General features: G+C 39.6%; 1 long non-coding RNA gene across 1 annotated transcript; it reads right to left on the bottom strand.

The window, feature by feature from the left end:
* Positions 1–205: 205 nt before the first annotated feature.
* Positions 206–7877, bottom strand: LOC143102200 (uncharacterized). Its single transcript, XR_012982559.1, has 5 exons — positions 7517–7877; positions 6262–6342; positions 5918–5950; positions 3553–3829; positions 206–831 (listed from the first exon to the last, which is right to left on the bottom strand). It is a non-coding gene; the product is annotated as an uncharacterized LOC143102200 (long non-coding RNA).
* Between the last annotated feature and the right edge of the window lie 4381 nt (positions 7878–12258).

The raw sequence follows: 12258 nt of genomic DNA, 5'->3' as shown, positions 1-12258 counted from the left end.
AGTTACCCTAGCAATAGCTTAGCAACCACTACCATAGCAACCCCTATGTTTCACAAAATACCTTTAGAAAGCATCCAGGGTTTCCCGCAGAAAATTGGTTAGTCAAAGTGGTATGGTGGGGTGTTCTTGTTTGTGCGATACAATAAAGACTCCACCATACAAACTATACCACACTATACACATTTTTACAAATACAAACAGTGAATTAATGTGTGCAACTTTAACAAACATTATACAAACTATACAACAATGAAGTGGAAAATAATGCAAAAGAAAGAAAAACAACATTTTCAAAATGTGCAAACATAATCACAGTCACTGCTTATGGCAGAGCTGACAGCATCGCTACAGCCATACTCCTTGGTTTAAAAAAACACAATTCAAGGGCCCTTTGATAATTGCACTTTTTAACAAGTGCGGACCATTTATGCTTTCATGCAGGCTATCAGACTGTTGCCCTGCAGCCTGTTCTGCAAGTCTATCTTGATCTATACATGGAGAGTGAATGAAGTTTAGATTATTTTAGACTTTTGTGTAAGATGTGTAAGATTTACACAAACAATGATAAATAAAGCGATGACACCACCCGCTGCAGACCATAGGATGTGAGAATGCGCTCCACAACACAGCTGTAAATGGAAGCAAGGACTGAGGTGTCAAGGCCAGCATGCTTCAGCCCCTTCAGGAAGTGGACAAACAAGGCCTTGTTTACATGCTCGCTGTCTTGTTGTTTGAAGAAAGACACTGCTTTAACAGCTCCTTTGTGTAGGTGTCCTGTTGGAGTCATATAATGAAATGGAATGCATACATCAGGATATCAGGAGCGAGGATCTGTGAAAACATAAGTAGAAGAGAGAAATTTAAGATATGTTTAGAAAATTTTGAGCTCCAACACAAAGGCAAAGCAGTTTCAGCCATGCAAACCATATATTTTCTTAAAGCCTGTCACTTGTACATGTGAGTTAACAGACTAGTACATGGCCCACCTTCCTGCAAACTTTGGAGGACATAAATGTATACATGACACTATTTTGTATTGTCAAAGTCAGTAGAAAGGTGGGACATGTCTTAATGTATATTAATTGACATCTAGAGGCTATAGGCTTTCAGAAAATACAGTATATGGTTTAGGTGGTCAATTCAGCTGTCCCTTAATATTATAGCCCTAGATGTTTCAACTGTAAAATGCGTTTCTCGATCTACATTATGGGCCTATGTACGCCTTATGATGCACCAAAGTCAGTAGGAAGTTGGGGCATGTCTTAATGTATATTAATTGACATCTAGAGGCTATAGGCTTTCAGAAAATATATGGTTTAGGTGGTCAATTCAGCTGTCCCTTAATAGTATAGCCTAAGATGGATCAGCTGTACAATGCGTTTCTCGATCTACAATATGGGCCTATGTACGCCTTATGATGCACCAAAGTCAGTAGGAAGGTGGGGCATGTCTTAATGTATATTAATTGACATCTAGAGGCTATAGGCTTTCAGAAAATATATGGTTTAGGTGGTCAATTCAGCTGTCCCTTAATAGTATAGCCTAAGATGGATCAGCTGTACAATGCGTTTCTCGATCTACAATATGGGCCTATGTACGCCTTATGATGCACCAAAGTCAGTAGGAAGGTGGGGCATGTCTTAATGTATATTAATTGACATCTAGAGGCTATAGGCTTTCAGAAAATATGTGGTTTAGGTGGTCAATTCAGCTGTCCCTTAATAGTATAGCCCAAGATGTATCAGCTGTACAATGCGTTTCTCGATCTACAATATGGGCCTATGTACGCCTTATGATGCACCAAAGTCAGTAGGAAGGTGGGACATGTCTTAATGTATATTAATTGACATCTAGAGGCTATTTGCTTTCAGAAAATATATGGTTTAGGTGGTCAATTCAGCTGTTCCTTAACAGTATAGCCCAAGATGTATCAGCTGTACAATGCGTTTCTCGATCTACAATATGGGCCTATGTATGCCTTATGATGCACCAAAGTCAGTAGGAAGTTGGGGCATGTCTTAATGTATATTAATTGACATCTAGAGGCTATAGGCTTTCAGAAAATATATGGTTTAGGTGGTCAATTCAGCTGTCCCTTAATAGTATAGCCCAAGATGTATCCGCTGTACAATGCGTTTCTCGATCTACAATATGGGCCTATGTACGCCTTATGATGCACCAAAGTCAGTAGGAAGGTGGGACATGTCTTAATGTATATTAATTGACATCTAGAGGCTATTTTTTTTCAGAAAATATATGGTTTAGGTGGTCAATTCAGCTGTCCCTTAATAGTATAGCCTAAGATGGATCAGCTGTACAATGCGTTTCTTGATCTACAATATGGGCCTATGTACGCCTTATGATGCACCAAAGTCAGTAGGAAGGTGGGGCATGTCTTAATGTATATTAATTGACATCTAGAGGCTATAGGCTTTCAGAAAATATATGGTTTAGGTGGTCAATTCAGCTGTCCCTTAATAGTATAGCCCAAGATGTATCCGCTGTACAATGCGTTTCTCGATCTACAATATGGGCCTATGTACGCCTTATGATGCACCAAAGTCAGTAGGAAGGTGGGACATGTCTTAATGTATATTAATTGACATCTAGAGGCTATTTGCTTTCAGAAAATATATGGTTTAGGTGGTCAATTCAGCTGTCCCTTAATAGTATAGCCTAAGATGGATCAGCTGTACAATGCGTTTCTCGATCTACAATATGGGCCTATGTACACCTTATGATGCACCAAAGTCAGTAGGAAGGTGGGGCATGTCTTAATGTATATTAATTGACATCTAGAGGCTATAGGCTTTCAGAAAATATATGGTTTAGGTGGTCAATTCAGCTGTCCCTTAATAGTATAGCCCAAGATGTATCAGCTGTACAATGCGTTTCTCGATCTACAATATGGGCCTATGTACGCCTTATGATGCACCAAAGTCAGTAGGAAGGTGGGACATGTCTTAATGTATATTAATTGACATCTAGAGGCTATTTGCTTTCAGAAAATATATGGTTTAGGTGGTCAATTCAGCTGTCCCTTAACAGTATAGCCCAAGATGTATCAGCTGTACAATGCGTTTCTCGATCTACAATATTGGCCTATGTACGCCTTATGATGCACCAAAGTCAGTAGGAAGGTGGGGCATGTCTTAATGTATATTAATTGACATCTAGAGGCTATAGGCTTTCAGAAAATATATGGTTTAGGTGGTCAATTCAGCTGTCCCTTAATAGTATAGCCCAAGATGTATCAGCTGTACAATGCGTTTCTCGATCTACAATATGGGCCTATGTACGCCTTATGATGCACCAAAGTCAGTAGGAAGGTGGGACATGTCTTAATGTATATTAATTGACATCTAGAGGCTATAGGCTTTCAGAAAATATATGATTTAGGTGGTCAATTCAGCTGTCCCTTAATAGTATAGCCCAAGATGTATCAGCTGTACAATGCGTTTCTCGATCTACAATATGGGCCTATATTTAGCACAGCGACAACCATATCTAGCAAAATCACAGTAAAAGTAATGTAAAAGTGATGTAAAATACCTGCCAATTGTCCTCTGTATCCACCGCTGCAGTAGACCATGATGTGAGGATGCACTCCATAACACAGCTGTTAATGGAAGCAAGGACTGAGGTGTCAAGGCCAGCATGCTTCAGCCTCTTCAGGAAGTAGACAAATGAGTAGCCAAACAAGGACAATCAAGGCCTTGCTTACATGCTGGCTGTCTTGTAGTTTGACACCACTCTCCTTTCTGTGAGTGTTCTGTTGGAGTCATATAATGAAGTGCAATCCATACATCAGGATATCAGGAGCAAGGATCTGTGAAAACATAAGTAGAGGGGAGAAAAAAAGACATAAAGATATGTCGAGAAAACATTGCAGGACCATCCCTAAACAACACATCAGGACACCTTTCTTTCCTTTTTCATTTGATCACTACTGCAATTCATAGACATATGTTGTATACAGGTGAGACAAGGGTAATACCGATGTGGGTATTTATGCAATTATAGAATAGGCTACTAAAATATAACTCCACAACTTCAAGTGTCAAGACTGTAGTTTTGGAGGAGTATTTGTAGTTCTTATGCAGGAAAATCAGTATAGGCTACTTTGGACATTAAAAGCTGCATGCACTACGTAGTACACACATGCGTACAATGCATTATTTTGGAGATAGAAATGTTGTACTGCTTTGTTTTTCTGAAAAACGGTAGTAGCCTATAACAGAATTTTTTGTCACATGAATTACCCAGACCCAAAGAAACAAATAGCTTATTACGTGAAACTGACCTGCTTATAATTTAATGTCAAAGACCATCTCAACTAATTGAAAAGCAGGATTGTATCACCATCACACTCATTCTGATAATTTAACCATAACGTGTCGTGAACAATGATTTATTTGGCTAATTATCACGTATTTGTCCACGTCTTTTACCATTATAAGACATTGAATTGTACTAAGAAATTGCTCATTTCAATTACCCAGACCCAAAGAAACAAATAGCTTATTACATGAAACTGACCTCATTATAATTTAATGTCAAACACCATGTCAACTAATTGAAAAGCAGGATTGTATCACCATCGCATTCATTTCGATAAGACATTGACTAAGAAATTGCACTAATTTCGCGTGATTCTAGTTGTTTTACAGCATAAAGGAGTTTTAGTCAGGATAACTATCTCTATATTTTGTTCGAAACAACAAAAAACAACAACATTATTATTATTATTTACTAAATTTACGTAGTTTAACTTACCTTACCCCACACGGCCAGCTCTACGATGCGTTTCCACTTTCTTGTGGTGGCGTGTGTCACATGACAGCAACCAGCCTATCACACTGGGGCTCTTATACGGGGCTCTTCGGCGTTTTTCGAGCGTTTTCATACCTCATAAAATCTGCAGATGACACAGCAATAGTGGGGTTAATACAGAATAGCGAGGAGACCAACTACAGGGCCTGGGTGGATCAATTCGCGAAATGGTGTAGGTCCAGCTGTCTTCTTCTAAATATACAGAAAACAAAGCAAATAATAATAGACTACAGTACAGAACTGGGAGCCAGCCCCCCCAGTGTATGGTTAAAAATGGTGAGGATGTTGTGATTGTAGTCGAGTACAAGTACTTAGGCACAATAATAGATAATAAGTTGCAATGGGACAGTAATACCAACACCATCTATAAAAAGGGGCTGCAGAGGCTGCATTTTATGTGCAAACTAAGACAATTTAGAGTGGATAGAGATATGTTACTTTTCTATCATTCATTTGTGGAGAGCATGCTATTTTTTTGTTGTGTTACCTGGTATTTCTCTTTGTCAGTGACCAAAAAGAAAACAAACTGAGCAAGATAGTTAACATGGCCAGCAAGGTTGAGGGGCAAAAACTAGACAGTATTGCTACGACCTGTGAAAGAAGGGTGTTGATGAAAGGTCATGCAATTAATAGAGATATGTCACATCCCATACACCAGGTTCAGGCTACCTTCTTTCCAAACAAATTGAGCCAGTTGGTAATTCATTCCAACTAGCATTATATTGATGAACAAGACGTTACCTGCAGGACCATGCACTTTCTTTCCAGCTGGACTATCACAGTATGCACAACTGCACTTTATCATTCTATACATGTGTAGTGGGGTCTGTGCCTTCTGCCCTGATGTTGAGTATGTGTGGGGGTGTGGTAGGGTGGGGGCGGTTGCGGTGAGGGAAATTCTGGTCTATATTCCGTCTTGTATTCAGTCTTGTCTAACTGTCTACTGTATGGCGCAGAACAATTTTCTGAAAGGACAAATAATAAATCTATCTGTCTATTATTTTAGAAGATTTTGGTTTGATTTTGGTTTGAACACCTTTCTACGAAAATCAAGCTTGGGATAAAATAATTATACACTACTCACCCTGGGGCTCATATAGGGTTTTTCCTCTAGACCCTGCAAGTGGCAATAAAGACAATTTAGACCACCATGGCGTAAAGTATATAAGCATACTTAAAATGGAACAAGTACAAAAAATCATATACAGACATAAACACAATCATACACAATCATAAATTTTTCGCCTGTTGGACAATTCAACCATCCACACTCATCCCTCTCCTCCCAAGGGACATATGTATCTCTTTGCATTCAACGTAGTTTTCAACAACAACAATAACAAACAGCAACAAAGCTTTTCTACATATGGGTGTAGAATTTTTGATAACATATGGCTCCTTTTATCCTAAAGAATGTCTAATACATACCGACTGGCTCATCAAAACAGGAAAGGCTATCCAGACCAAGTCCATGTAGATCCTTCACAGTTGAAAATGAAGAGGCCTTATCTGAAAAAGATCAATAGAAACCTTACTCTAAATACCCATCCAAGAACAATTACTATGTGTTCTCCTTTTCTTCAGTAGCAAATACACTGCCCATGAATCAGAAATATATTGGTGTCCCAATATAATGTTTACTCATAACAGCTGGCAATAGTGATTGCATGCAGATAAGTAACCGTGCAGCAAGATTGTGTCAGCTTAATGTTACAGTTTGTGGCATGGGACAGTTAGGAAACAGTAGGTAAATGGCGTGGGTCAGCATAGGAGACGGTAGACGAATGGTGCTGGACAGTAGGCAAGAGGCAAAATATAGTAGGCGAGTGGCGCAGGACAGTAAAGGAGACAGTAGGAGAGTGGCATGGAACAATAGGAAACAGACACGTCACCAACAACAGTGCGAGTGGCCTACTGTAATTACTGCTATTATCATTATTATGTATTATTATCAATTTGTTTTGTTATAGGCTAGACACACATTCCATATTCACTGTATAGGCTATTTCTGTCACTGTACACGTCATCTGGAAAACTTGCCTATGTATTTAACTGTTGTACATAATTAATCTTGATCGTCTACATAACTGCTTCTTTGCACTTCTGGTTGGATGTCAACTGCATTTCATTGGCTCTGTACTTTGTAGCCTACTCTTTTAAATTACAATAAAGTTGAATCTAATCTAAATCTAGCTTAATCTAATCTCTAATATTATGGGCCACACACATTGCAATTCTATATTGAATTAAACCCCTCTCTTAATCAGGTTAAAGAAATACAATATTATATTATAAGTGAATATCTAACATCCGGAGAACTGCTGTATCAAAATACAATTGTTTTATACCTGATATGTGGCCTAAAACAATGCCCGTTTCGCAACGAAATCTATTCACGTTCATCATGATTATCGATTATACATGCCTGGCTGATAGGCTACCTCCCAGCTGTTAGCTGTAGCCCACACTAACAATATTACGCTAATTTACACAGACAACAGCTGTTTTACAGATTAATGTAACATTACATCATGCACGTTAGCTAAATTATAAATTGTGCAAGCCTACTCTGAATTCACAGTATTGCCCATGCATAGGCTACTATTTCATGTTAAATCAACTTTAAAATGTTTTGCTCAATTGCTAGCAAAATAATCATGCTAGCGGCAGTAGCAAGGCTCACCTCATTTCCCATTTGGATTCTTCTTTTTTCTCCGTCCCTGCTCGGTTATTGTTTCTGGATTCTGGGGTTCAGGCTTCTCAAACTGCTAGCCAGAAGGTGGCTCCTTCTAATCCACAACTCAAAACAGGCTTAAGAGTGTGAAACTGCACGTCAAAAGCATCAAATAACATTCTCCCCATTTTGTGAGGTCAGGCTTTTTTGACAGATGACGTGGTTCTGTTGGCTCGTTGAAAGCGAAATACAACGTGATAGTAACACGATAATTACGTTTTGCTCAACACGTTTTTTAACAAGGAAACGTGTTACACAACACGTCCCAATAGATTAATTAACGTGACAGTGACACGTTCAGACGTGAGACTGGGTTGCACCAACTCATAGTAGACCTAGCCTATTATACAGGGGACACACTGATTCATAAAATGTAAAATTCACTGTATGGACAGGTGATTTTCAAAGCCTATGGACTTTTGAATAATATTCAAAGAAAAGTTCATTTGAATGATTAATACCAATGATCTAAAATAGAAAATAGTGTTTTTACTCTGGATCAAGTGAAATCGGTTTTGTTCCCAATTCCAGTTGTGTTCATCCAAAATTGTCTTATCCCCTGTGTAATCCCTGTCTCCAGTTTCACAGCAGTAACTGTGTGTGATCTGAAAACCTTGTCCCCACACATTTACTGTACACTCAGACTTTAACATTATCAATCTCTGCAAGGAGATTTGTGCTGAATGGTGTCTGGTATTTTGCGCCATTTTGTACATTGTTGTTCTCCTTCTTAGTTCATACAACTGTCGGTTGTTCTTGCCGTAATGGTGTATGCTCCCTACAAGTGGGTCCTCTTCCGTTAAATCTCTCAGTGGCTGGGCACCAGATGGCCATGGTGACACATACTCATTACTGTGCTCAGAAATATTCATCTCGGAGGGGGAAGACCTTCTTAAATGACCACTGCTGAGGTCCTCAATCTCGCCCCCTGGTGCTGCAGATCCTCTGGCTGTTCCTGCTTTGCAACCCTAATTGACCTTATCAGTGGTACACTCAAATAGCCGAGCAGTCCTTGGGGCAGGTACAATGAGATGATTATACTATTTAGGAGAGCCCTCATCCCACTGGCTGTGCAGCCCCTGGCCTTAAGTGGCAGCCACCTCCATTTCGCTCTGAAGGACAGCAGCCTGAAGCCAAAGGGTTGATCAGATAAAACTTTTACGGATAAAGGTGGTCTGGTACTTTTTCAAGTTCTCAGGTGTGGCCCCAAAGAAGGTCGCTGCTCATGAGCCACCTGCCAATGAATTTGCATGAGTGAGTCAAGTACCCCAGAGGTCATCACTCTTGCCTGGGACACCCACCGTGCTGGAAGCAGTGTCTCTCCACTGAGCCAGGGTCTCATTATCTTATTTATGGAACCGGGGTCAGACGCAGAACACTGCAAATTTAACAAGGCAGCTTAAGGGCGTTTTCTTAGGACACACCGTACAACACTTTTTACCTTGCCGGCTGTTGTCTCTGACAATCATGAGTGCGATAGCATCAGATGATCCACTCTCAGTGTGAAGTCTGAGGTCATCAGCAGCATGTGATAAACAGGAAAGCCAGCCCGACCGCTGGCTGTTTTTATGTTTACTGTGTCGCACTGGGATGAACACTGATTATTATTAGATAGAGGACAGTTTTTCAGCTGGGCTTACAGAGAGAATAATCATTATTATCACAGAGATTTAGTGACCCAGATAACAGTTCACTCTGGACTAGATTTGGGCCTGATCTGGCGTGGATTCTGACCACATCCACATCAGGGGCTGTCCTGTTAGTCAGATCCACACTGTTACAATCAGATCCACACTGTTACTGTCACATCCATGCCACACCTATTACCATCTACCACACTGTTACCATCAGATTCCCACTGTTACCATCAGATCCACACTGTTACCATCAGATCCCCACTGTTACAGTCAGATCCACACCTGGTACAGCCATTCAATGTGTGGGTTTTACATAATGTATTACTTTAGAATAAATGAAATTAAATAGATTAATGATATGTAAAAAATGTAAAAAAGCACATGGGTATTTGTGTTACACAGCACATTATCTTCTTTCAGGTGTGACTCAACATTCTGTCAGTTCCACACGAAGCTCAATAGTCTCTGGTGTCCTCGTCATCACAATAACAGAAAATCAGGTTTGAAAGGTGCCACTTAGGTCATTGAGTGGCACTTCCTGTTGCGCACGTCTCTGCTCTTTTCTCTGCTATTTTTGCTCCGAGTGTAGTTTGTGTGCGTGTTTGTATGTGCGTGCGTGTGTGTGCGTGTGTGTGCGCGTGTGTATGTGTGTGTGTCTGTGTCTGCGTGTGTGTAGAGAGAGGCCTGTGCCAAGATGGCTGAGGTGGGTAGGGGCGGGGCGCCTACTGATGATTCAAACCCGCGTGAGAAAAAGTGGGCACCACTGCTGCACCTGCAGCACTTCTGTCCAAACAGATAAAACATGCAGTTCTTAAGCCCTCCTTACACTGACAGACTTTGGAAAGATTTGCAAAGATTTGGAAAAGATTTTTGAAAGACTAGTCTCAGACCCTCTCACATCTAAAGACAAGTAGTAGAGTTTTAAGTCACTGACTATGATTTTGCAATGACTAGGGATCTTGCAGGGTCACTATTCACAAGACTGCAACTAGATTCCTTTAAATTATTACCCATCGTGCAATAGATAAACAGGAACTGAAATAATAGCCTACTGAACTTAAAGTCGTATTTTCGTGTTTCTGCAGCATTGTTTCATGCGTGACATCCCTAACCGATATAGAGTTGTTCTGTCACGTGGAAGAGCCGACTAAATATGTATAAGAAATTACAAATATTATAAGAGTAACAAATAATCATATAGGCTACTGCTGTCGCCTACTTTGCCCCTTCCTGTTTGGTGTTGGAGAGAGGTCATTGGTTTTTATAGTTCACGTCACTATTTGCATGAGCCACGACTAGAAAGACTTGCTATAATATCAAACATGTTTAATATTGTCGTAACGGCAAAACTAGAAAAAGGACTGACTCCACTTAAAACCACTAAGATTGGCACCTTACACTTAACGATCTAGTTGACCGGAGCGCGCCGCGATTCCAGCACAACTCCCATGATTTCTGTCCGACTTTGGAAATGTAGTTGCCAACTGTGATAACAGACCAAAATCGTAAAATGTAAGGCCGCCATTAGATGATGTTACGACCCTGTTGACTGTTCTTGGGGCTCCGTCCCTTATTCTAGAGGGAGAGCAGCTTCACAGAAGAGAACTTCTGATGGCAAATTTGAGGAAAAGTTGGTAAACCACCCTTCTTACCTAATTTGAGGGTGCTGATTCTGAATATTTTGTTTACCAAGCTCAATTCTGAGTTCTAAGCTGCATAATCAGCATTTTAACATAAAATAGCGATTATTTTTGCTTATTTTTCCCTAAATTGGGTTGATTTCAAAAGTAATCACTAAAACCAAATAAAAGTGTTCTCTAAATAAATGTTTGAGCATTAAAGAAGCCATACTATAGTTTATTAACGTATTTAATGAGAACATGATTACAGTTAACATGTAATAAACTCGGAAATTCTAATCAGAATTCTACAGAGGCGGACAGAGTACACAACTTCATTACTTGAGTAAAAGTAAAAGATACCCTTTGCTAAATTTTACTCAAGTACAAGTAAAAGTACAACAGTCAGATGTCTACTTAAGTTAAAGTACTGAAGTACTTGTTTTTAAAAATACTTGAGTATCAAGAGTACAAGAGTAGCCTACATTTTCTAAATATTGCATTACTACTGCCACAGTGCTTACATTTATGTACAGAAACGTCCTACATGGAGTTATGAAAAATGTTAATGTTAATACCTTGGAGAATGTAAAAGGAATTGGAAGTAAAATCAAGTCAGTTTCATCTTTTTACCATGTTGCCAGGGATGGACAGTATTTGTAATACATGTATTTAAAATACGTATTTCAAATACAAAATACTATGAAGCAAAAACTATCATTAACTTGTTCAGAAAATTGAAACAGTCTGGCGAGGTGGGGCCACAGGTTGACACATTCCCGGGATGGACCTGCTGCGTCTTCATCCATTGTTTCGTCCATGGTTTCGTCTCTTATCTAAATCTGACCATGGAGTTGACTTTGGCGGAAAGCTGAAGGTGATTGCTGATAGGCTGTCCCAATCAGTGGCGCCTGCACAATCCAATCACGTTTGAGAGGGAAACAACAATTTGAGGGTTTCCGAGATTTTTCTTTTTTCCTTTTTTTTTAGAAGTAGTAACGGGTACTCACGGTTATGGATAGAAATGTAGTGGAGTAGAGAGTACAATATTTGCCTCTCAAATGTACTTGAGTAAAGTCATTAGTACTCCCCAAAAATGATACTCGAGTAAAGTACAGATCCCTCAAAATTGTACTCAACTACTGTACTCAAGTAAATGTACTCCGTTACTGTCTGGCTCTGGAATTCTAATGAGTCAACACTCGTGGTGTTTAATGCATTTCATCACAATAACAAATTGCACAGATAACCTTCAACTCAGAATATATCCTACAGTACATATGAACTTAGATAGCGGGAATAAGCCTAATGCAGAACAGCATCTACCGTCAGCAACAACCGTCAAGTAAAAAACATTTTACTTCTAGTAACACTGGATTTGGTATGTGTGCTTGCCTCTATACTAGAGCTTGATAATGTGCTCTTCTAATATGCC

The sequence above is a fragment of the Alosa pseudoharengus genome, unplaced genomic scaffold, assembly GCF_046254945.1.
Source record: "Alosa pseudoharengus isolate Yale_2024_CS ecotype anadromous, Long Island Sound unplaced genomic scaffold, YU_APseudo_1.1 YU_APseudo_1.1_scf_4, whole genome shotgun sequence".
Taxonomy (NCBI): Eukaryota; Metazoa; Chordata; class Actinopteri; order Clupeiformes; family Clupeidae; genus Alosa; species Alosa pseudoharengus.
This window is presented reverse-complemented; position numbering and strand designations above follow the sequence as displayed.